This window comes from Thalassophryne amazonica, chromosome 20 (assembly GCF_902500255.1).
Source record: "Thalassophryne amazonica chromosome 20, fThaAma1.1, whole genome shotgun sequence".
In the NCBI taxonomy this organism is placed as follows: domain Eukaryota; kingdom Metazoa; phylum Chordata; class Actinopteri; order Batrachoidiformes; family Batrachoididae; genus Thalassophryne; species Thalassophryne amazonica.
Window position 1 is genome coordinate 39792499 of NC_047122.1, and position 24305 is coordinate 39816803.

Here is a 24305-nt window from a genome sequence, read left to right on the forward strand (position 1 = left end):
TGATATTTTGGCAGTGAGGTGGAGATGATGTCCGGCTTTTATGGAGTGGATTGATGAAGTGGAGATGGGTGACCGCTGTCATGAGTTGACAGCTGTCAACCCCGGCTGTGTCCGTGGCGGCAGCGCCCTCTCGTGCCTGAAGCCAGCACTTCAGGCAGGGCACCCTCTGGTGGTGGGCCAGCAGTACCTCCTCTTCTGGCGGCCCACACAACAAAGATATCTAGTAAATGACCTCCGAGGTATGATCTGGTTACAAAAACAGGTTTTTAGACTTAAAAGTCTCTATTTCTTGCTATCTTTTATAAAATATAAAAATAAAAAAAATGCCAAGTATACTAGATTTATACAGAAATACAGCTGTCTATGATGATTTTTTTGGTTGTTGTGCAAGTGACATACGTCACGCTGCAGATACAATGTCTACAGTCAGATCGGCAGTCACCATATTGCATCACTCAGCATTTGCATAACAGACCTCTAGTCTATTTTAACCCCACCTAGCTGTCGGCATTGCAACAACTTGCCTTTTGTCACAATAAAACACCCACCCTGACTGAAAATGAATGGCAGCTGGTTGCTTTTCCTCTATCCCTTGTAGCTAATCTGACTGTAAGGTTAGACAAGAAGCATCAGGACTGTAAAGACTTGGATCTTCTTTCTCCTGCACAGGTATTAATATTATGCAACACTTCTGTCCAGTAACCTCAAGACTCTGCAAACTCTTCCGAGGTGTCTCAAAGGCCAAAAAACCAGAGACATTGCCAAAACAAGTGAATATCTCAACAAGGACAACGCTTTTACTGCACACAGGAACTTCAGAAGATCCAGTCAAAGAAGTCATTGAAAACATGGATGTTGGTCTTGATCCTGGACAATAGAAAATCCTCCCATAGCTTATCAAGTGGAGCAGTCAGAACATCCATTGATTCGACAAAGATCACAGTGTCACAGGTGAAGTCAACGTCAATAAATGAACTTTTCTTCAGCCACAAAGGCACCTGGGCTGCTGTTCTCTAGAATGCTGCAGCTCATGGTTGACTTGGATCTTCAAAGCAATGCGGTGGATCCTGGATGCAATCAATAGCTGACTTCCTGGGTGTGAAGCCAGACTGCTCCGGTCACTGAGGGGCTAGTTTCTGAGTGGAATGAAAACGTTGTTGACAAAGTGCTTGATTTTGAAGCCAGAACATGGTAATTACAGTGAGACTGTGCTGTTTTTTTCGCCTTCACCGCCACATAGCTTTCATATGTTTTTCCAGTCTGTCTTAGGAATTAAACCTATGACCTTCTGGTCACCAGCCTGCTTCTGGTGAAATCATTTTCTGAAGTAATTGGTTCATTTGGTTCAAAGTATCAAAAAAGCCTCGTTTGTGCCGTCACCACGAGTGGAATATTATGGGAGGGTTTAATCCCTCAAATCCAGCGCCTTAGCTACGCCTACGTCCCGTGGAGTTAAGTGGAGTTTGTCTGTGACCATGATCAAATGTTGGTGTCACTCCGCCAATCAGAGCGACGACTTCTTTCAAAATGTTTTCACAAACTGTCAACTCTCATAAAGAATGAAATTCAAGGAGAGAAAGGCTGCCTAAATAGACCCATAATGCATTGCAGCTACAAAACCTGTTGCATTTCGAGTGGAGCGTGACTCACTTTTTCTTTACTGGAACAAATCCTACTCTCTTTGCCCTAACTATTGCGTTGGCTGCCGCTTTTTCCACCTACACAGTGTCGACTGGAAGCAACAAGTTCATTTTCGCTCTCTGGGGATTGGCGGTAGTCTTTGCGGGATATGCAGAAAACCTTTAACTGCAAATAAACGAGGCAGGATGAGGTTCTGAAATCGACTGGCGGGATGCACTCAGCGCTGCAGATTGATATCTGAAAGTAATAGATCAATGGTGGGTGGAATTTTGCTTTAATTGTGTCAATATCCTCCTCTGAGCTGCAGCTCTGACCCTGTGACAGGGCGGATGTGCACAGCGACTAATGCCTGCGTGGGAGGGCAGGCGTGGCGCCGCAACCACGAAACAAACTGTCCCTCTGAAAGATCAACAAGCTGTGACCGAGCTGCAGCAGAGGTGTCGCAGCGGTAAAATTAATGATGCCGGCACAGAACAGAAATACTAAAATGAATCATTTCCATTTTCACTTCAATAATTTTGCATGGGAACAAGCGGGAAACTTCAGGAGGCTGCCCTTAATCTATTACAGATTAGTGAATGGTTTCGTACACGTGTAATCAGTCACGGAATCCAGAAACTATTTTTCAAATACACAGCCTCCTTAATCTGAATAACCATGAGACTGCAGCTCTTTGAGTTTATAGAATTTAATTTTTATTATGGTCACATTCAAGTCCAGTGCAATAGTTTACATGAAACAATAGTATGGATGCAAATGTTAATCTGATATGCCAGTCTCCTGGTTCCGTGAAGTTTAATCCTATTTTGCACAGATTCATTTAACTGGACCATTTAAAAATGTGCTGGAATTTGTGAGCCTACAAAGAGTGGCTCATTTGAAAACTAGAAAAGTAAGTTTCAATGAAACCTACTTTTCTGTGACTGTGGACTTCAACTCAAAAATGGCTAGATGGATTTCCTTCAAAGTTGGTGAGAAAATTACTTGGATAGATATCGAGAGGTGATTAGATTTTGAAATAGTTTGGTCAAAGCGTAAACGATCAAGGAAGTCAAGGAAAACCCCTATTTGTATATTGTAACAACCAAGAAGACTAGATGGATCAAACTTAGTGGGAATATGACTTGGATATTCTTTGCCTGCATCACATTGCAGGCAAAGTTTAAAGCCAATGTTCCTTTAGTGGAGCAGATAACAGAATATTTACAGAGGAATCCTTCAAATGGTGATGCAAGGACCAAATTCAACACAAATGTTCCTTAAGCATTTCTCTTTTAGAAAAACAAAACAAAACAAAAAACAATGGACTGGCCACTTGAATTTTCAATAAGTGGCCAGGGAGGGGGTCAGTTGAAGAATTACACAGGGGTCAAAATTTTAAAATGCTCCAATCATATTTAAAACTATACGACATTGTTTGTCTGAACATAAAGAGTCCAGTTAATAGGGCTTAAAAAAGAATCGTTTGCACCATGTGTCATGCTTAGTTATCACGTTAAGGGGTAACATACATGTCACGTCATTAGAATTCAATGGACGTCAACATTGTTTAACCTTTACTGTGGACACCAAACATTCAACACAATCAAACCTATTCCATTTATTAATCCTATTTGCTCAACCAATAATTTGCACCACTTTTTACCAAAATTGAAGCAACTTTAATTTTTGACCCCTGTATAAACTGAACTTGACCTTTGTCACCCTTCCTGCTGTTTTTCTCCATAACGCTGTAACATTTAGTCATAGATAGTCCAAACTATACCTTTTTGGAATATTTATATTCAGACAAATAATGTGGTATAGTTTTCATTTTTCATTTTAAAAATTTTGCCCCCAGTGTAATTCTTCAATTGACCCCTACCTGGCTGCCTATTGAAAATTCCAAGTGGCCAGCCCATTTTTTTTTTTTTTTTCTTCCAAAAACACTAATGTCTAAGGACTATTTGTGCCAAATTTGGTGGTTGTATCACTATTCGAAAGATTATTTCAGTTATCTGCTGTACTACATCACCAACATATTTGGACATTAATTTCAATAAAATTTATTTATATTGCGCCAAACCATAACATATCATACCAAACCACTATACAGGAGTATGGTTTAGCTCAGGGGTCACCAGCCACCAGCCCTGCTCTTAGAGATCACCCACCCTGCATGTTGTCCATGTATACCTACTGCAACCACAGCTGATTAGACAGATCTGGTGTTTCCTTACTCTTGATTGGCTGAGCACACCTGACTTTGATCATTAGAGCTGAGTGGAACAGGGAGATCACCAGGAGCAAGCATGTTGGCAACAGTGGTAAGGAAAACCTTTTTCTTTTTGTTTGGATATTTTCCAACAGGAATTCCCTTCTGTATCTTATAAGACATCTTTCATACAGGAATGCTGTAGGAATTCCTACTGTATTTGAATTCTGACAAAATTTTCCCTTCAGGAATTTGCTTCGAGAGTGTATATCTTATCCGCATATAACCCATAACCCGCAAAAAGTACTATAGGAATCCTGCAAGATTTTGAATCCTACAGGAAATTAAGGATTCGTGCTTGATTTCTTTAAGATATTCTTTTCCTGTAGGATTCCCATCAGACTTTCTGAGGAGAGCTTTAAAAGCATTTTATGTAACCTATTCCTCTTCCAATAATAATCATGTTCACAAATGTTCCCAGGCAGATACTTTTCTGAGGAATCAAAGAAAAAATATTCAGGTTTACCTGATAATATTTTTTTCCCCTGCGTTTCTCTGTATGTGAAGGACTTTTCTCTGCTTTTGCAACTTTATAAAGCTTCAGTAAAAAATGTGAGTACCTCTCATTACAATAAACCTTTTGTAATGCTGAAACAAAGGGAGTGTTATGATGCGACAAAGCTCGGAGCGTCTGGCGCTCAGACTAACTAATGGCTTTGCCGTGTGCATGTGTGTTCTACATGAGTAATATTGCACTATAGATGAATTATTGGCACCCATCCATGACTGTGCACTGATGTGTCACAAGGGTCTTAAAAGTGTGTGTTTTTGTGGAAGACAAGCAGTGTGCTTCTGTGTGTGTGTGTGTGTGTGTATAATGGTAAGTGTGTGAGCCCATAGCTTTTATATACTGGCTGGCCGACAAAAACAACACGCCTGAAGGTAAAGGAGACAAATCTAATCATATAACGCACGAGGAAAGCAACACGCACACATTTTTTTTCTTTCTCCCTGCCTCTTTTACACTGTACATGCTTAGAGCAGGACATATACCAAATGTGGAAAATGTGCGTCTGGTTTGATGTTTAGGCATCATTACCAAGTTCAGTGGGGTTTGGCTGTGGTTTGTGTCCTTTCCTGAACAAAGTGCACCAAGACAAATAAATACGCCTGTGAAGTTTTGCATTGAATGTTTGTTGGAGGAAATACCTGCACCAAACCTGAGCAATCCTGAATTTTTTAAAAGTTTTTTATCCATTATTCTACTTGTGACCATACAGCCTCTTCATTGTGTGAAGGTAGAATTCACCGCAGGTCTGCAGGAATTGTTGCGTGTCCATTTTCATGAGATATACGAGTACATGATTGATCGTGTGTTGACTTCACGCTTTATAACCATTACAAACCAACGTGAGAAGATTACAGTGTGCCACAAATGTGATTTCATGCATGGTTTGGTGAAGTGCCCAGTGGCGGTCCGTGGCATTGGTGGTTGCCTTGGGCGCCAAACGCCAGGTGGCTCCAGCAACTTTTTTCCTTTTAAATCGCCTTTGTAATAGCAGATGTGCGTTCTGTGTCTGTGTGCCACAATGTAAAACCTTGCCTCGGGTATCAGAGCCCTCACGGATTGTGCCGAATTGTAATGTGATGTTTGCAAAAACGGAACACATAGCACAACCTGCCACATCCAGAAAACATACAGGGGCCTCATGTACAAAGACTTGCATGGATTTCCTACTGAAACATGGCGTACGTGAAAACCCAGAAACTGGCGTAAGTACAAATAATTGTATCAAAGTGTGAGTACACATGGATCCAAGCACGTTCCTCTAGTACATCCCACTGAATGTGAAATTAAGCGCACATGCAGAAGTACCAAACTCTTCCCTGTCTACACCCTTATTTAAATATGCAAATGTGTTTAAATAGGCCCTGGGCCCTGGCGATTCCCCTGTCTGCCCAGAAGGAATTTAACTGAGTGTGAGCTACAGATGAAGTGGAGTAAATGACGTAAATAAAGTAAATGTAGTGGACATACGCAGTGATGTTTTATTTGGTACCCCTTCAACCAGAATAAACATGAAGCGGAAGAAGTGCACACACACTGAAGTTAAAGAGAATGAGGTGCAACTGACAGTGTGTGACATCACAACTATACACGCACATATATTGGCAAATACTGAACACAGGGAACCAATCAGAGGCTTGTTAAGAAGCTCTAGTTTCACCATCCATAAACAAACAAAATAAATGCATGTTGGATTATTTTCTTTCTTTGTAAGTTTCTTGTTGTTTTGGATATGTGTGTGCCGAATAAATTAATTCATTCAAATAACAAAGAACATATTTGAATGTGCACATCCCAAATGTGTCTGCACTGGTTTCATTTGGAACAATTAATAATTAAACTATTTACTCACCACCCACACACCAGACAGAGGCATGAAATACTGGGTGACACAGGGGGTCTGGGGGGGTTAGGGTTTACGGAAGAGAGACAGTTACGTGATGCTTAGGGTTAGGAGAAGAGGTTAGGGTTAGAAATAGTAAAATTAAAAAACATGTCACGCAAATGTCACTCATTTTGTGATGGGAGCATGAAAAAAAAGAGTGAGACTGGCTGCCCCAACCACACTGTTAGTCAGGATGAATGAGTCATGCATTGAACTAGGCCACCTAGCCCCGATGTTAGGTAGATGCATTTGTGCATCACATATGATTTGAACATTGATGGAATGAAAATATTCCCTATTCACATCATGTGATGGCGCCTTTATAACAATATGTGTGCAGTCAATAGCTCTGATTACATTAGGGAAACCAGCTCTCACTGCAAATTGCATTTTAATGTTGCAATGTGATGTACCTGGATGACATTTGAATGATTCCGTTCTACACAGCTGGCACGACTCGGCTCAAAGTTGACAGGCACACTCCTGACCAATCGGCCAGCTCCAGCTGGAATACCCCAGTTGCTAGGAAGCCCAGCATGGTCAGCACCTGTGTGGGCACAGACAACCCATGGATCCTTGCCGTATTGCGCTCTAGGTCAGCCGCAGTTCTGTGTGCGCAACTCCAGTAACACTGGCCTTGGTGATCTGAATCAATTTATGAGCCAATTATCATCATTTGCAAGTAAATCATAGCATTCCCTGAATACACGCTCACCTAGGACTGCACCATTTGCAAGTCCCCTAACAACGCCAATGGAGCCATTGTTAGTGCCATTTTCCGCATCACTTTACGCATGCTTGTATATCCACCCATATGATTGCAAACATGTGGGTGTGTTAATTGCTCATAAGTGTGTCTCTGTTGTGTACATCACTGTGATGACTTCAATGTTTTCACACAATTAATGGTTCCCAGCATCACCTCTACGTGTCGGCAGTGGAACAACAGCTGTAGAAACGTGCATACGCTAGCTAGGATTTTTGCATGGTGCACCGCACATTTCCAGGGTCATTTCACGTTTGATACACCTGAACGTTGTTGTGGAGACAGATGTACACCACGTTTTTGTGCGTACGCACGCTTTGTACATGAGGCTTCTGGTGCTGTCACGGGATGTATGACAATGTTACAGATGCCATGGAAATGCACAGGATTACCAAAGCATGTCAAAGTTCCTTATGGGATGAACGAAGTCTTGACATATTGCACAAAGCAAGACCAAGGCACAACGATGGAATATTTTGGCTCTACACATACCCCTCCTGGATCTACTAAAGTTTTCCAAGGTTTCAAACTGTGACTCCCTGGGATGTGTATGTGTGAAATTGAGAATGAGCTTAAGGATAATGTAACATCAGTACATTTCCTTTCAAACATACCCTGAACTCATATATGCAAAATAAATCATGGTACTTAGTAAATCTGACTACCTCAGTGACTCATGGACCTCGTTAATAAGGATATTAAAATGTCAAAAAATAATCCGACTTGATCACCAAACTGCTCAGCATTGATTCCTTTCTCACTCTGATGCAGATGGAAGCCACGCCTTCAAATTATTTTTTAAAATGCTTTATTTTCAGCTGAGATGAAACACTGAAGCTTATATGTCATTTCAAAACTCACCAGTATGTTCGCAGGGTGCCATAACAGAAATGGTCATGAAATAATGGTTAAATATAATTGATCTAGTCAAGGACCCCAACGCAGAGAACCACAATGAAGGATGATGCAAACAGATTTATTTTATTTTTTTTGTAATAATTATTACAATTAAGAGGAAACCAACAACAGCGGCATGGCAGGCAAGAAGAATGGTCAGTAATAGGCATGTGGTAATCGGCTCAAACCAGTATATCTGAGGCTAGCAGAAGAGTAATCCATAATCCAGAATTCATGAACCAAAGTTATTCAGTAGCAACAGTCTTTCAAAAGCTTTAGCAGCAGAATTATCCAAAACAGAGAATGAGTTCAAAAAAGCAGATTCTTTCATCACAAAGTCCAAATGGTAAGTGATAGACGGGAATCTGAAATGGCAACAAGCGTGTACATTGAGGAACCATCCATTGAGGAGCAACAGTAAAAATAGAAGTCTGGAATGACAGTAAAAGTCAGTAACGTAGAATCAAAAACACTGTAATATAAAATGCAAGAGAGCAGGGAGGAACCCAATACAATCTGGGGACTATCTGGGGAGATGCTGCAACTACATTTGTAAAAGATTCAGAGCAATTAAACCCAGACGTACCGTATGTAGACATGCAAATACTAAAGTTGACAACCCCAAAGTTGAAACTAACAACATAGGAGAGATGTAAGAATAAAGCATGGTTGATAAGCACTAAATATTACAAAGAGAAAGTTACCAGAAATAAGTCAGTAACAAAAATAGGAAAACAGAACCAGAGCCAAAACGTGACCCATAACAACTAAAATGCCTTTTGTCTTGTTGCAGTGTTTTACTTCATGAGCTGAAACAACCTCTGGGATGCAGGTCAGAGTCGCCCGCTGCAGGGCAGTGCGGGAAAACGGGTCAAACAAGTAAACTTTAATCTGGATCATCTCTTTAATCTAGATCATCTCAAACAAAATACTCTTCCTATTGTGATCAGTATTTCCTGGGTGCGTCATGGACACTGACACAAAAATGCTTAACAAACATAGCAAACCAACAGATGCAGATAAAGCACAACCTCATCAGCAAAGCATGATTATGAACAGCAACATATTCATAATAATATAACAGAGTTCAGATCCCTGATTACAGAGTACAGTTTCCCAGCAATGGAAAAAAAAAAACCCTCTTTGAATGAGAAGAAGTGTAACCTTTTAAAATTATTGTTGGTGTGTCTTTGAAACCAGGCTGCACACTGTTGTAAAGATTTAGCTTTGAATTCATTCCTTTATGCACGGATCAAACTTTATATTCTCCATAAAGTCATGCTTGGAAGAAGAGCTGTGGCAACTGAGGAGATGCAAAAATGGAAAATCCAAACGGAAAAAAGCTGAAAAACGCATAAAGACAGCAGTTATATTGAACATCACAACACATTACTGTCATCAGATACACACACTTACTTGTAAGTTTGTTTGCACATCAACATAATCCAGCACGAATCCGTAGTCCGTAACAGTCAGAATTCTAACCACTCCTATAATGGCGTTGTCCATTATTACTCTGGTGGATGCTTGAGCGGTTTGAGGGCCATTGTGGTTCATTTTTCATGTCCAAATGACACACATTAGGAAATGTGTGGTACGCACACACACACACACACACACACACATAACCACCAATATTTCCATATTTTATTTAAAGAAAAAAAGATGAATGCATCACCTTCACAGCCAAGTCAAACGTAATAATCGGTCAATAAGTGTAGAGGAAGAGAAGGGGCATGAGCGAGACAGAAAGCTGAAGTAAGCAAGAGAATCAGACTTTCCATTTTCCAGTGCGTCACACAAAAACATTCTGATCAGTAGAGCATCAAAACTAACACGGAACGTTACGACCGCTTCAAAGAGCAAATGTAAACAGTGACAAAGATGGCCTCTGTGGCTTTCCATACACGCTCAGTCACGGCGAGTATGACTGTCCTTATGTGAGCCTGGTTTTAGGAAATACACTGCTGTGCAAATGTTTTAGGCAGCCTAGACTTTGGACAAAATGTAGCATTTGTTTCTGTGCACAGAAAATCTTGTTTAAAATGTCCAAACAAACACACACACACACACACACACACACACACACACACACACACACACACACACACACACACACACACACACACACACACACACACACACACACACACACACACACACAAAAACAATCAAATGTGAGATTTTACTCCCCTATTTTGTTAATGCCAAAGATACTAATCAATTAATGTTACAAATATTTTTTCACATGACAGTGATGATGACTGCAATTACAACTTCTGCAACCACAAGAACAGCTACTACAACTACTGCAACAACTGTAGTAACTAAATGTACTGCTGCAATTCAGCTACAATAATTATACAGCGTTTTGAAAACTTATTCAGCCCCTTTATTGCAGCAGATAACTGAAACAATCCTGCAAATAGTGATAGAAGCAATAAATTCGGGACAAATACTCCTTAGACATTACTCTTTTGAGAAGAAAAAAAAAAATTTCAATAGACAGCCAGGTAGTGTCAAAATTAAAGATGCTCCAGTGATATTGAAAACTATACCACATTATTTGTCTGAGCATAAAGATTCCAAAAAGGTGTAGTTTGGACTGTCTGTGACTGAATGTTATGGGTTAAAAACAGCACAAATGGTGACAAAGGTCAATTTCAGTTTGTGCAGGAATCGAAAGTTAGGGCCCCTACACACATAGTGCAAACTTTGCTCGATTTGCTCATAAAGTGCACATGAAACAGGAATTGTGTGCAAAACATGTAAAATCACAGCTGCCTCGTACACCTGTTGCTGCAACTATTTGTGCACACCAGTGGCTGAAAAACAGAGTGTGCGCTGTGCAAGCTCATGGAACCCTCTCGCAGCAGGTGTCGTCCAAATTCCAGGTGACACGCACGAACATCTAACACCGCTCGCATGGCACTTAGAAAATATGTGGCCATTTGCACTATTAACATGACAACAGTCAGCAGACCATCATTGTCGTGCTGGCAGTGAAATTTGTCTAAGTGCCCCACGAGTGTGGCTTTGCAAATACACACACTGACATGTTGGTGTGTGTGCTGAACTCACAGGAGGTGTGGCCGCCAACAGAAGCAGCTGTGGAGATCTGTGGATCTGGACATCACAGCTGGACAACTCGGACTCTGTTTGGATGGACCCGGACTAACAACTGCCCACTGTGATGCGTGTGTGTCTGCTTGCTGTCCTTGCGTGGACACAGTGGTGGGCACAGCTAACCAAAAAGTTAGCTTCGATAACCATTAATCCGATAACTGAAAAGGTAGCTTTTATGACGCTAAACTGATAAAAATGTATCTTTATTACAGATAACCGATAACTTTTAGTATTGATTCAGACGCGGCCACATCAGATTACACTGTCGGCTTCTGATAAACCAGTTTCACTTTCACTTTTCTCTGCTGGGTAAATTCAAGGATCACAAACACATGAAAATGCACGAAAAATTAATGAATAAAAAAATAAAACCCCAAACACTGTCATCATCTTTCAAAAGCAGTAAAACACAGTATTAGAAGTCACAGTTCATCTCAGTATTACATACACCGTCATTTATGAACTAAAAAGCTACCGCTTTTTTCACATGCTTTGAACCCTGTGGCTTAATCAACCAAAATATGTCCATTAATGCATTTATTGGCGGAGTAAAATACACGTAGTAAATATAAATTCTTACCTGTTAGTTTCAGTGGGATTCATCTGAATAAATAATCCACATAAAGCATTCTTTAAAAAAAAAAAAATCCAAAACGGTGTCTAAATGTGAAGAAAAGTCCCTCTGTACACACAGCTGTGCTGTGAGAGCTCCTCTCCCCCACCGAGTCTTGGTGATTAAATTACAGCCACAAAGAAAATAATGTTAAAATGAGTCCATTTTATTTTTGTGTTGAGTGGACTCACTCACTGTAACATCCAAAGTGAACCTAAACTACACTACACACAATGCTCCCTGCGTCTACCGGCCAATCACGTTTTGTGCTTAATGATGATGTCATCAGCAAGCAACAGTCTGTCACTGTTTAGCCAGTCTGCTACAAACACACAACAGACAGACTAAAATGTTTGATTTTAGGGCTTACAAACGTTTTTGACTGTTAAACTTTTGCTCACTTTACCAGCAAAAAAAAAAAAAAAAAAAAAAAATGTTATGGGAACTAAATTCATTGGAAGATAATTGGTCCGATGATGATTTTAAAACTTATCTGAAAAGCTAATCCGCTAGGAAAAACATTTGCTTCAATAATTATCTTTTATTGGATTAGCTGAACTGTTCCCGTCACTGCGTGGACATAAATAAAAACACATATTGTTGTGGCGACAGCCTGCGACAGGCTGCAGCGAGCAAGCGAGCGCATGCATGGCACGCACATTGACAGGCTGTTCCCAGGTTGAAATGGACCATTAGATCATAACACGCAGCGGGCAATCTGACTGTTAAACCACCCATGTGAGTTCTGTTCCACATGACGAGGTGTCTTTCCTGCGGCGCAGCGTCCACAAGACACGTGTGTTGGGCAGAACGCATGCGCAGCTGGCTGGACGCACAGGACCAGCAGATGTGGACATGACCAGAGCGAACTACTTCATCATTCATGTCATTTCATGACTGTATGTCTGTGACCATGGCTCATCTACAGAGGAACAGACAGATCTTATTTGTATTGCCCACTTGATAAGAGGGATTCAATAAAATACGGTGTTTTTATATGGTGTGTGGTTTTATTTTTTTTTAATATGTCCATGTCCTTCCTGATGTGAGGCAGTTTCCTGCAGCTTTCACAAGACAGCATCTGTAGCTCAGTGGTAAAGTTTCTGACTGATAATCAGAGGTTTTGGAGTGGGTTCGATTCCCGTGGGTGGCATGTCATTTTTATATAACCACATCGTGCAGCTGCTGTGAAAAGCTGCTGTGTTCCCACGTGCACAAAACCGTTGCAGCATGTAAAGGTTAAAATCTGGATTTTCACTCCAATTTGCACCAAATATGGCACATGTATGGAGTTGGATTGCTAAACAGCACAGGCAAAGTCAGCCAACAATCAGTTATTCAGATGAAGATCAACGTCATTGGTGTCACAAGGTCAGACACTATCAAGGTGAGGCATCTACCTATCTGAGGACCTCTTCTCCAATGAGCATGATTAGAATTCTACACAGGAACAGCATCATGAATTTAAAATTTTCCAGAGAAACTAACTTTCAGAAACAATGACCACGTTTACATGCAGCCAATAAGCCTTTCATAACTGGAATATTAGCAATAACCCGGTTGCGCACGGCCATGTAAACACCCGCAAAAACACGAATATGCTCATATTCCGGTGTTTAAAAACCCGAATAAGACCCCTGGGTTACTCCTTTTCTAACCCGAATATCAGGTCATATAAACGCACATCGGGATATCCCCATAGAAAGGAACATTATTTTGTGTTCTGCGCATGTCCTATCTGCAAGGAATCTTGGTCTTTTGAGTACGGCAACTACTTGTTTGTGGAGCGCGCAACCCACCGGACACCACAGAAGCGGAGGTAAACAAGTATGGGGAAACCCAGACGCGACAGCACAGCACCACACTTTTGGAGGGAGGAGGAAACTGAGTACTTCATTAGTATCGTGAAAGACATGAATATAATGTCTTTTATTGATGGTAGAAAGTACCAAGATAGCAACATTTACAAGAAGGTGGCCGAAAAGTTACGCAAAGCAGGATTTGCACGAACGCCAGACCAAATCAAGCACTGGTGAAAGACGTGCGTCGCTGTTTCGATGGGGATATTCCAAATGATACCAATGACCATGTATACAGGAGTAACTCTGTCTGCTTAAGCATGTAAACTGGTTATTCCTAATGATTTAGAAACTGTAATATTGACCTTATCCCAAATATTAATGGCATGTACATGTAGCCAATGTTAATATCAGGAGATTCTCTCCTCAACAAGGTATTGATGCTACACTTGCTCTCCCTATCATGTTCAGGGGTACTACTGCCTAGTTCCTAAAGCAAATAAAGACCCTGTTTTGAAACATACTGTTTTCAAGGCGTAAAGACCTTGAAAGCGTTCTTGACTTTTTTAACGCAGTTCTACTCAGTGACTGAGTGAAATCCATCTCAGAGCCCGGGGGGTGCTTACTGCCACAGGCCTCGCCTTTGGTTCTGCCCAGGCTGAGGCCCCTGTGGTCAGAGGCTCCAGGGCACGTTAGCCTTGACACCAGCTGGTAATCGCTCTTTACCATAGACATACAGCTGTGTCCGGATGGGTCTGTGCCCCCCTCTGAGAACACTTATTCAAAGGGCTGAGTTTCTCTTACCTTTTTTTCAATAATCAATCCCATTTTCCATTTTTCCCATCTCTCACTGGCCCTGTGGCACTTACCCATCCTTACCAACTTGTGATTAACCTTCAGAATAGGAAGGGGAAAAAAAAAAGCCTGTGTCCTCTTTGTGTAGATTTACACAGCCTTGGGATGTTTTGAAGCCTAAATTGTCTAAACAGACAGACAATGAGAATATATGAACAGTGCTCACAAGAACAGAGTTTATTTTCATCCCGCGGCTATGAGCTATGGAGTAATTTAACATTTGCTAAAGAAACACACTGGAGGTTTGGGAGATTAACCCACCAATGAACTTGCCTGCTGAGTGATGAGAATCCAGACATTAAAAATCCTCCGCTGTAACAACTACGCAGACCCCCATCCTGAGTGGCAGTCGGTGATTAGAGCGATTGTAAAATTCTTCAGATAAGAGGATCGTCAGTTTTAAATAATGTAGCTGGCAGTTGGGCACCATACATAAATAAAGCTGACTGCGCTTCCCCGGAGGAAATGAATGTGCCGGATGTCTGGTGACACTGATGCTCTAAGAGTCAAGATAACGACACACTGTGGAGGCAATTACACAAAGCTTCACTTCATCAGCTGTACTGAGCGATGTTTCAAACACATACGATTGGCGTGTAATCATTGAATCCAGTATTGATCACTATACACTCCCCTCTCCCACCACACCCCAAGAATGAATTGATGCCTGAGGTCACTGGACAGAGGTGTTTGGAGATGCTGATACCTTTGCAGGAGAGTGATAGTTGGGGTCCTTGTTAGGGGTGTAACAATTAACCAGTATGAATGAAAAATTGATTTTAAAGTAATAGGTACAACTACACTGATACACAGAACTCTGAATCAATCTGAATGTAACATATTTCCAGCGTCTAAGTCACAATAAAGTATAAATTGCACCGGGCAAAAAAAATGTCTTTTGAAGAAGAAAAAATTATATATAAAGTGGCACCTTTTTTCTGTGTGTGTAACTCACTTTTTAACACAGCATTTCCTTCTGGGTGACTTTAACAACAAACAGATACTCACTGTGGCACATGTGTACACCACAGGCTGTGCTGTTACTCAACATAAGGACTGTTAAATAACAAAAAAAAAAACAACAAGATGGACAAACACACACACACACACACACACACAAGTGTGATGGATAATGTAATAGATGTTATCTGACATAGTCTAGACAAAAGAAATTGTGAAATGGACACAGATTGCTGAATCTCAGTGTTGGAAAAACTACAATTAAAAACATGAATCTATTTGTTGCTGTTTTTGTTTAGTTTTTTTGTTGGCTCTTTAATTTAATTTTGTGCATTGTTGCAGTGTTCTTTTATTATTGGAGTTTATTTTGTTTAGTGCTTTGAGTCCTGGGAAAGTCCAATATAAGTTGTAGTTGTTGTTATTATTAACAAACAGGATCTCATTTTTTTTTTTTTTTTTTTTTTTTTGGTATGTCACACCAGAATATAAGCGGCAGGACCTTTTTTCGTTTAAGTGTCTGCTGGGACGTAGTGGAGGAATGCACTCTCCAGACTGTCTCTATAACTAAAAAGAATTAGATTTTTTTTTTTAATATAAGGATAATCTGGGGGTTTTTTCCTCCAGGTATATATCTTAAATGTGCTGTAGTAAGAGTGTATAGCATTAGTATACTAGCAGAAGTACACATACACTATGTGTATATATGCAGACAGCAGCTCTTTATTCCGTGAAGACACACACACACACACACACACACACACACACACACACACACACACACACACACACACACACACACACACACACACACACACACACACACACACACACACACACACATCTGTGCAGAAGCCAATTCTGACAAACAAAAGGGGGAAAAAAAGGCAAATCCACTTAAAACAAAATTAAATATTTTATCATGCTTTAAGCACATTTCACTCTTGCAATCACATAAACACACAAATGCATTGAGAAATATTTTCCCTATGCGAAACGTTGTAACGATTATCGGATTATCGTTTCATCTTTTGTTTTGGTGGATCTGGACCGGCGATTTAAAATTCTAAACAGATTGGATAAAAGGATGCTTTGATGTCTGCTGACTTTGGTTCTGCTCTTTTTCTATTTATTTCTGCTCTTGTTTCTGTGTCTTCGTTTGTGTTTTATCTTTTTCGTTTGCTCTTTATGTCTTGAGTTGAGTTAAGCTTTTGTTTTTCATCCAGCTGTCTTTCCAACAAGCTACTGCTTCATCCTTTACAATGCGGACATGAAGTGAAAAAAAACTCCTCCTTCCTTCCTTCATTTCTTTCTTTCTTCCTCCCATCCCACCTATTCTTCCTCTCTTTCTTCTTCAGTTCCCATTCATCCTTCTTCTCTTCCTTTCTTCCTCCCATCCCACCCATTCTTCCTCTCTTTCTTCTTCACTTCCTATTCTTCCTTCTTCTCTTCCTTTCTTTCTCCCTTTCCAGTCATCCTGCCTCGCTTCCTTTCTTTCTCCTTTCCCATCCAACCTTCCTCCATTCCTTTCTTCCCCCTATCCCACCCATCCTTCCTCCCTTTGTTCTTCACTTCCCATCCATCCATCCATCCATCCATCCATCCATCCATCCATCCATCCATCCATCCATCCATCCATCCATCCATCCATCCTTCTTCTCTTCCTTTCTTTCTCCCTTCCCATCCATCCTTATTCTCTTCATTGCTTTCTCCCATCCATCATCCTTCCTCCCTTCCTTTCTTTCTCCCTTCCATCCTCCATTCCTTCCTTCATTTCTTTCTTTCTCCCTTCGCATCCTTCCTTCTTTCCCATCCTCATCCTTTTTCTTTTTCTCTCTTTCTTCCTTCCATCCCACCCATCCTTCCTCCCTTTTTCCTTCACTTCCCTTTCTTCTTTCTCCCCTTCCATCCATTGACCTTCCTTTCTCCATTCCCATCCAACCTTCCTCCCTTTCTTCTTCACTTCACATCTATCCATCCTTCTCTTCCTTTCTTTCTCCCTTCCCATCCATCCTTATTCTCTTCCTTTCTTTCTCCCATCCATCCTTCCTCCCTTCCTTTCTTTCTCCCTTTCCATCCAGCCAGCCTCGCTTCCTTTCTTTCTCCCCTCCCATCCAACCTTCCTCCATTCCTTTCTTCCTCCTCTCCCACCCATCTTTCCTCCCTTTCTTCTTTACTTCCCATCCATCCATCCTTCTTCTCTTCCTTTCTTTCTCCCTTCCCTCCTTTCCTTCCTTCCTTCCTTCCTTCCTTCCTTCCTTCCTTCCTTCCTTCCTTCCTTCCTTCCTTCCTTCCTTCCTTCCTTCCTTCCTTCCTTCCTTCCTTTCTTTTATGTTGAAGCATTAGCACTAATTAGCCATCTTTCAACAACCCAGAAGGCTAATCCCTGTTTCTGTGACGACATCATTCAATCCCACCGTCGGTCTACTTTCAGAATTCTTTTTCGACCCAGGCGTACGTGCACACGCTTGCACACATAAACATGCACACATCTGCTTAGTCACATTCCAGTTTTTCTCTAATTCAAGTCAACGTGGAACACCAACAGAGAATCAAAGTGAGCACGTGTTTGTATGGCGTTACCAGTAAAGCGTGACGGCCGAGTCTGTCCTTTAATGAGTTTAATAGTTTCATCATTTCTCCTTCATCCATCACACACAGAGTACAGACCTTTTAAAACTATCTGTTAATGAAAAAGTGTTAAAAATGACCAAGTTCCCATTAGTTTCTCAATGTGAAGTGTTCAGATTAAACACCTCTAAGAGTTATTACAGGAGAAGTTTACTAATAACTTCATTAATAACTCCATTACACAATTTTAAAGATGGGAAAAAAGACACTTAATGTTGTGTTAATGGAGGGTTCTGCTGTCGGGTGCTGCATTCATACACATTTCCTTTTACAGTGTTTTTTTATTTTTTTTTAACAGCATGTTCGTACAGCACTCTGAGGCTTGATTGCTAACAATGTTTTTATATAACTAATGTAATTAAAGTGAACTCATCCTTTAAAAATAGAGCCAGAAACTCACCGTAGAAATGATACATCCTTGAAAACACATTTTCAGGTCTCAAAGAAATTTTTTTACAGTGTGCATTGCTTTATATCCCTTTTCCACAGACCGCTGTTCCTTCCCGTTTCATCCCGAACAATTAATCGGGGCACGTCTTGAAGCATCACAGTAACTTCTTGATCCATCTTTTGTCAATCTTGCACAACCTTAGTATACGCAGTAGTTACAGTCGTCATCAGCACCAGTTTTGAAATTGGGTGAAATAAATTTCAGCTCGATTTGCCAAATCGACGTCATTACGTGGTCAGTTATGGGTGTCGCAATCAAATCGGTCCCCCCTTCTGATCTGTCCCCCTGCCTTCACTGCGCATGCATCGTTTTGGAGTGTCAGCAGCGTTTAACAGATTATCACCTCATTTCTGCTTAAAACTGACTTTCAAATGATTTAAGAGGTTTTACTTTGTCATCTGATGGTTAATAATCACATTATTCCCTTTGATTGGTTTGGGTGTAGAGAGTCAGACTCAGATGCGCTGGAGTCCCGGTCTGGTCGCTCCCCACCCCCCCCACCCCCCCCCCCCCCCCACACACACTTTTATTATGAAATAATGCAGAATTTTTGTGGAAATGATGGTTGTACAAAAGCTTCAGATATCTGTCGCTGTGACAGATGATGACTGGAGTGCAGCTTGAAGCAGAAACGAGGTGATAATCGGTGAATCGTTGCTGATTCTCTGAAATGATGCATGTGCAGTGAAGACAGGGGGACCGATCAGAATAAGGGACATAGTGTAGAGGATCGCTCAGACTAGGGGAGGACTAAGACCATGACACGGGTTCTCCTAGTCTTAAAAGCTTCAATCATGATCAAACAGCTTTAAACAGGGTAGTCCTAGTGAGTGCAGCTTGATACTTGTTTGATTGTGCTCCATTGGGGTAAAAATTTGAAACAAATGCAGTGTTTGTTGTGGTTCTGGCTGAGAATCCATCCAGGCGCAGCTTTACTTTTGTTTTTGGGTGAGTTGCCAGGTGTGCACCTTGGAAGTCACCCACTTTCCAGGTCTGCATTTTATAAGCCAGCCTGATAGGAGGCATGCCGGAGTAAGCCATTTCATCCCATTTTTGCACCTTTTCTGGATCATGGAGGATTGTAATAGAGCAGTGCCTTGTGGAATTGGGGTGTTAAATGGAAAGGAGTTGCTTCTGACCATACCATCCTCTCTGGGTGTCTCCCACAGACCATGTGGGTGTGTCACACAGTGATAGCCTGGCTAACTGTAAATATATGATACAGACAGCCAGCGCCTGGATAAGGAACTTTGTTACATACGTCACATAAATCTCAAATCAGGATTTTCAGGTTGAAATTTTGCTGAAAGTCTGAGAATTTCAGCATGCACCGTCATAGAACTGTGAAACGTTTGAGGTTTTTAACATGAAACCCAGACCATATGTAACTATAAAAGACTGACAAAAATAATTTTTGCACAATATGACCCTTTAAAACTTTGAATTCACTGTTCATATACATGAATTAATCTCTAAAGAAAGCAAATCCATACAGAATCATAATCTATGAAGCCTTTGTTGAAAGTGGAAGAAAGTGGCTTTACTCTTGTGTTTCAAGAACAAAAATCAAAGAAGACACAAACTCAAGGATTAGATTTCCAAAGAGAAGAATGAAGCCTTTTTGCCAATTCAGCTTTAAAAGTTCAGGCCCTAAATTAAGACTAATTCTCGTCTTTAGTAATGATTAATTTTATTCTCCCCAAGTGCACTCCAGTATTATGCTCATTCCAGATAAAACCCTCAGTGCACACACACACACACACACACACACACACACACACACACACACACACACACACACACACACACACACACACACACACACACACACACACACACACACACACACACACGGGAAAGATCACAGAATGGCGTAATTACCCACACCTTTAAAAACGCACACACAGCTATTAGTGCCTCCTGTTTTCTCTCTGTCTCTCTCTCCGGTGGTTATCGTTCCTGTCTACTACATCGCATGCTTGTATAATATGAACGTTGAAAACTCACTGGGAGACCACTGACCTGAAACTTGCTAAATGACATAGAGACGTGAGGTAAACAGCGCCGCTAAAGAGAACGTCTGAATGCTAATCGACATCACTGATAACTATATTTACTCAGCGGCTGTTTGCCGAGGGTCCAGACCCTTCATGAGCGGTGCTTTGCAGTCACACAGTTCAGTGAATTCCGCTTAGTTCTCGATGAAGGTAAATGTATATAAACTCTTAATTTGGTGGATTGAGATGAGCTGGTCTTTTTTTCCCCTCCCAGCCTTGGATGTTTAAGTGCCTGTATTTGGCGGTTATTCCTAACCTTACAGAGATGCAGATCACATAGGATCATCACCAATTTGACCTTGACGCTGGTGGTGATTGGTAAATTTGTTCTTGCCTGGGCAATAACTCACCTCCACATTAATGACTGATGTTAATGAACTCCATGTCATATTTATTTGCTTGCAAAGGTTCATGTGTTCATCTTGGTGAAAAAAAAAACTGGCTGTAAAAGGAATGATACATGCATACATACATACAGTACAATGTCTGTACCCGCTTACTCCAGCCAAGGGTCTTGGGGGGCTGGAGCCTATCCACGCAGCCATAGATCGAGATGGAATAATGCAAGGAAAGCAATAGTTTGCACCATGCTGAGTTTATGTCGTATGTCATAGAATCCAGTGGATGTTGACGTGACCTTTTTTTATTAATCTCTATGGTCAGATTTTGATGTGGTATACTTTTCAGTACGAGTGGAGCCTGTGTAATCCTTCATTGATCCATACCCAACCCAGTCTCACAAGGTTTGTTTGTGCTCCCATCACGAAATGAGTCACATTTTCGTGATTTTTTTTATCTATTACTAACCCTTACCATACCCCCCCCAGACCACCACCCACCCGCATCACTTTTAATTTTGTGTTCCCATCACGCAATGTATTCAAATGAATTTGTGCCCCCGTTATGAAAATGTGGCACTTGTCATGATAATATCACAAACCAATAGATTAATGTATATTTCATGATGTTGAATCACAAAATGCCATGAGATATAGTAGCCCATACCTGGCTATAGTTACTGCCCTGGTGTGGCTATCATGCATTTGTTGGAGCCGTACTGAGACTGGATTGTAAATGTTTTTTGGGCACTTTAAGTGGTGCCGATTAGGTCAAAATTGGCTTTGGGTTCATAGACAATCTGGTATGATTGTGCCTTGAGTTTTGACCTGCCAGTTTCGTTGACCTGCCTCAGTGTTCCCCTTTCGTAGAACTGGTTGTTGACTTCTGCCTGTCCTGAGACTTCAAACAAAGAACTTTGTAGACATCTCCAAGTGTTGTTCACTGCTAAGGGGTCCACATTTGGACTCAAACCCACTACACCCCAAGTGGAAAAATTTTTTGTCACACAGCTTTTCCAAAGCAAAGGATCTGGATTTTGTATGAAAAAAAAATGCAGCATTCTAACAGCAACCAATTTATTTTGTAAAATTTCTCTATGTTCAGTTCAGAAAACATGCAACTTCATTTTCATCTGAGTTGTTTTAACAAAGTCAAACATGTTTTCACTTTATCAAAAATACCTGAAGTGACATTTCGTTGTGTACCGCTGCTTGTTTTGTAGAAAACAAACAAGACTCAGATGCTGAAGTAAAATATGCACTGATCAGTTAACACAAATTTTCACCTGTTTCACAAGGTTCTGTCAGCAAACAATGTGTCAAGCAGTGCTTCAGAATATATTACCCATTTATTCGTCTTCTTGTGCAGATGTTCACAGGCACTCTTGGGTTTCGACTTGTTGACCTTTCAGATCCCTCATTATTGTAAGAAATAAACACTAAGGTCTAATATGACCAAGAGGCTTGCTAATGTCCCCTAATAGGACTAATATGCAAATGTGCTCATAATCACACTTCACACAGTTTGACAGCTGGAAGATTTGTGGAATCTCTGTAGAACATAGGAGGTCTAATTAACTCTTTGCTAAAATCTCATTATCATGTTTTTGATACAAAAATCATTTGCATATATTCAAAGCAAATGGCCTGATTTCTGACGATGAGGGTTATAAGAAAGATGCACGTCTGTTTACAGTCAAGACACAAATATCCATTTGTGAGCATGCAGAGAAACAACTGTGCATCATTAGCACATCATATTAATTTGTCTCAGTGTCTGATTGACTCATCATATTAATATGACACTGTATAGGACGGAATGACGTGTGGTTGACAGGGTTGGACTTAATGTCAATCTGATGTGTTTGATTTATTCATTGACAGCTGCTATTACACACTTGGCAGTTACAATATGTGATGACAACATATGGCCCAGATATCAAATGAGACTGGACCACTAACACCTGTCATAGTCTCTGGGACATGGCAGTTGACTGACTGGTGTCATCTTGAGAAATTCTTTTGTTGCTGTTGTTAAAGTACCTTTTATTACAAACTGTAAAAAAAAAATTAAAGAGGATCCTCTGACAATGTGAAGCAGATGAGAGTCTACAACTCCCCCTAAAGGGGATACCAGTCCGATGCAGGTGACTTCCAAGGCAAGGCCGGAATGTTTGGGTGCACTGGGACATATGAATGAAGTTTCTTAACCAAGGCCAGGTAGTGTGATCAGGAATTGAACCATAGTCTGCATATTGGTTGCCTGACTCTTTACCCTATGGATCTACCTCTGCAGGTACTTGGCATTGCAGGAAGGCTCAAATACTCTGGAATAAATTGAGTTCTTAGCAAAGACTTGAAGATGGGGATAAACTCTCCAGATCTAATTGCCTGGGGCAGGCTGCCACACAGGACAGGGTTCAAAACCCCTCTCCACTTCAGATTCTAACTAGGAACGACCCAAAGCCTCTTCTCAGATGATCTGAGAGACCTAGGAGTAGCGTAGGGGCCAATGAGGTCTTAGATGTAGAACAGAGGTAGCCAGATAATTGCTTTGTAAGTCAAAAGTAGAATATTGAATTGAATTCTAAACTGCAGTGCAGTGAGGTAAGCAGATGGCTAATGTAATCCTTTGCTTCAGACTCAGTCAGCAACCTGGCAGCAGCATTTTGGACAAGCTGCAAGCAGTCAAGGGTAGACTGGTTGATTCCAGAGTAAAAATTGTACGGATGATTTTTCAGAATCAGAATTTCTTTATTGTCCCGTGAAGGGAAATTAGTGTTGCAGCAGGAGCACACAAAAGACAAGGTACACAATGCCAATATTAATAGTGAGAATAAGACCCAAGTAAAAGTCTAAAATCAAACGTAATAAAACAATACAATATAAAAAAATACCATACACCAGAGCCGGCCCAAGGCATATGCCAACTACGCGGTCGTTTAGGGCCTCCACGCCACCAGGGGGCCCCGAGAGCACCGAGACGTTGTGATAAAAAAAGTAAATATACACATGAAATTAAAATAATATTGAATAATTTAAACGAAATTGTATTACATCCGAAAAAAAATGAATTCCTTTTGACAAAATACCAATACTAGGTTAATTGATGCCTCCTGTTTGCTGCTGCCACCGTTGGGCAAATTTAGATGCACCGCTTGGGTCAGGTGGTCGATGACTAATCGTGAGGAAAGAAGTGAGTGCAAGTCATGTCTCAGAAAAGAAATTATCCCTCTGGAGCGGAGAAAAGAAAAAAGAAGAAGTTGGAAGACGAGAAAAAAACAAGACAAAGGTAGGTTTGCAATATTACAATTTTTGTTGTCATTATTTGCAAAATGCTCCGTTCATTTAGTGTAAAGGGCTTTAGGTGTCTTAAAGTCAGAGGCGATTGCTCTAAGACTGCAAGGGAAGCTCAGCTTCCCCTGAAATGTAAAAAAAAATAAATAAATAAGTGATCAAATATATACTGTTGTGTGTACATATCATTGACTAAATATGCGCTGCAACGCGTTCAACTTTTGTTCAGA

At 40.8% G+C, this 24305-nt stretch overlaps 1 long non-coding RNA gene across 1 annotated transcript; it reads right to left on the reverse strand.

Moving 5' to 3' along the window:
* Positions 1-873: 873 nt before the first annotated feature.
* On the reverse strand, positions 874-18566 carry LOC117502132. Its single transcript, XR_004558191.1, has 3 exons — positions 18467-18566; positions 12450-12456; positions 874-884 (listed from the first exon to the last, which is right to left on the reverse strand). It is a non-coding gene; the product is annotated as an uncharacterized LOC117502132 (long non-coding RNA).
* Between the last annotated feature and the right edge of the window lie 5739 nt (positions 18567-24305).